Raw genomic sequence first — 3,379 nt, 5'->3', positions numbered from 1 at the left:
CTGATTGCCATGACAATGACAGATGTCACTTCAATTTAACTGTCATTTATATGACATATGTCACTTTTATAGTGAATGCTGTAAATATTACATTTCTTTCGTGTTTACGTGATCATTAAAGGCTAAATAAAGGTGTAAATCGTTCTGAAAACCCGAAAACTTGTTTATATGATACTAAAGTTTTTTTTATAGTTTTTTGTGTGACAGGGGGAAAACAAACGGAAACATAAAAATTCTTCATGCCATGAATAATGGATATTGTTCGTTTTAGCGTTTTTAAAAGCAATGGTTAAGAAATTCTGATTGCTATGACAATGACAGATGTCACTTCAATTAAACATTTATATGACATGTGTCACTTTTATGGTGAATGCTGTAAATATTACATTTCTTTCGTATTTACGTGTTCATTAAAGGGTGTAAATCGATTGTGTTAAAATTTAAGTTTCACAAAACTCTAATTTATTTGTATTTTTATCATTTTAAGCGTTTGAGACGTTCTGAAATACCGATAACTTGTTTATATGATACTAAAGTTTTTTTATAGTGTTTTTGGGGGAAAACAAACGGAAACATAAAAATTCTTCATGCCATATGAATAATGGATATTGTTCGAATTTCGTTTTAGCGTTTTTAAAAGCAATGGTTAAGAAATTCTGATTACCATGACAATGACAGATGTCACTTCAATTTAACTGTCATTTATATGACATATGTCACTTTTATAGTGAATGCTGTAAACATTAAATTTCTTTCGTGTTTACGTGTTCATTAAAGGCTAAATAAAGGTGTAAATCGATTGTGTTGAAATTTAAGTTTCACAAAACTTTAATTTATTGGTATTTTCATCATTTTAAGTGTTTGAGACGTTCTGAAAAACCGAAAACTTGATTATATGATACTAAAGTTTTTTTTATAGTGTTTTTGGGGGAAAACAAACGGAAACATAAAAATTCTTCATGCCATATGAATAATGGATATTGTTCGAATTTCGTTTTAGCGTTTTTAAAAGCAATGGTTAAGAAATTCTGATTGCCATGACAATGACAGATGTCACTTCAATTTAACTGTCATTTATATGACATATGTCACTTTTATAGAGAATGCTGTAATCATTACATTTCTTTCGTGTTTACGTGTTTATTAAAGGCGTAAATCGTTTGTGTTGAAGTTTAAGTTTCACAAAAGCGTTGCGCAATTCCAATACAAAGTGTACTAACGACGCCGATTACGTTGTGCATCCACCCGTACACTAACTAACTAATAAATGATACCATGGTAGCCATGGTAACCATGTATTCGAACGTTAATTAATGAGTCATTATAATTACAGTGCGCACTTATAACACGTCCGATTTGCGTTGTTCCGATGTAATTACACATTTTAATACGCACTTAAATCCATGTTTTGCTTCCAATCATTTCGTTTATATCAAATTATAATCAAATTCCATTTAAAACATTTAAAGAAAGAGAAAAAAAAATACAAAAATATTATAGTTGAAATTTGCATGTATTTTGGAGGGTATCTATTACATTGCATCCGACTTGCAAAGTAAGTTCGGTCGTTTACCAGATTAAATCCCGGATCTAATGTTTTATGATGATTTGATGGAAATTGCGATGCGATTCGACGCTGACGCCGTCGGGAAAAACAATGGGGGCGTCGCGACGCCGGCGTTCGCAACAACGGAAATTTGAATATTTCACATGAAAACGCAAACGCACATAACAAAAAGTGGCGTTAAAGTATTCATATGCGAACACACAAAAAAAAACACACAATGCACTTTATAGCATCGCGGTCAATCGCGTGAATAAATGCATTTTCAATTTTCTCTGATGGAATTACGTAATTCTGATTTCGATTGTTATTGTTTACAGATGCAGCAGCAGCAGCAGTAACAACAGTTCATGTTTTATTCACAGAATAAATTTCGTGTAGGAAATTTCAAATACACAAAAAAAATTGCAATTATGACAGTTATTTTATTTTTCTGACGTTTGTTACATAATAAATTACCAGTACCAATTACAAAAGCTAAATGTCACTGCATATTATTAATAATTGATTTATAATGTTAAAAAATTTTGTGTGAGGGAAAACTAATAACTAATACTATAAATAATGGTTATTATTATTAGGAATTTTCAGATACAAAAAAATCGCTTCAGTTGTTTATTGCAATTCTGACAGTTTTTTTGACGTTTATTTTGTTTGTTTTATAATAAATTACCAGTACCAATTGCAAAAGCCAAATATCACTGCATATTATTAATAATTGATTTATAATGTTATAGTGTTTTTGTATGTGGGAAAACTAACGGAAACATACAAATTCTTTATACTATATGAATAATGGATATTCTTAATAGGGATTTTCAGATACAAAAAAATCGCTTCAGTTGTTTATTGCAATTCTGACAGTTTTTTTGACGTTTATTGTGTTTGTTACATAATAAATTACCAGTACCAACTGCAAAAGCCAAATGTCACTAAACATTATAAACAATGTTTTATTTCTTTAATTTCATTATTTTAAGCGCTTGAGACGTTCTGAAAAACCGAAAACTTGTTTTTATGATTCTAAAGTTTCTTTTTATAGTGTTTTTGTGCGAGGGAGAAAACAAACGGAAACATAAAAATTCTTCATGCCATGAATAATGGATATTTTTCGTTCTAGCGTTTTCTGTGGATATAAATAAGTGTTTTCGTTCGTTTGTGGGAGGAAGAGGAGGAGCGGAAATGTATTTGATTAGGTTACGTTTTTCTTTGTTTGTGTGTGTTTGAATTGTATTTGCATGGATTTAGTTAGGGAGAGGGAGGATCAGCTTTATGTCTAATCATGGGCTCGATTAAGTAAACCTCCGCTATCGTAGCCACCATCTCATTATACCGATGCCCCGGATTAATCTTAAGTCAAGCGAGTGAACGTGCGCGTCCGAAAACCCACCCTTATACCCTATCTTATTATCCCCTATCCACCCCTTTTCGCCATTCCATGAATTAGATGGGGAATGCGAAGGGGGGCGCGCCGCGTCCTATCTTCCTAATCCCGTCGCGGCCGGAAATTATTGCCCGAAGATGCATTCGAATCAAATTATCAGTACAGCCAATTTATCTCGTTTACAAATTTCTTCTTCACATTTTATTGATTTTCTCGGAAACTATAAAAGATAGAATTGATCCAAAAGATGCATATGAAAGTTGAATGTTTGGGGAATGTAACGAGTATTCATTTATTATTGTGGTTTCATCGGTTTGGCTGTAATTCACGTTGAAAGTTGAAAAAACGTTCAAAAAAGCAGTGTTTTCACATTTTATTGATTTTCTCGGAACCTATAAAAGATAGAATTGATCCAAAGGATGCATATGAAA

The sequence above is a fragment of the Nicrophorus vespilloides genome, unplaced genomic scaffold (genome assembly GCF_001412225.1).
Source record: "Nicrophorus vespilloides isolate i.1.1-1 unplaced genomic scaffold, Nicve_v1.0, whole genome shotgun sequence".
Lineage (NCBI taxonomy): Eukaryota > Metazoa > Arthropoda > Insecta > Coleoptera > Silphidae > Nicrophorus > Nicrophorus vespilloides.
This window is presented reverse-complemented; position numbering follows the sequence as displayed.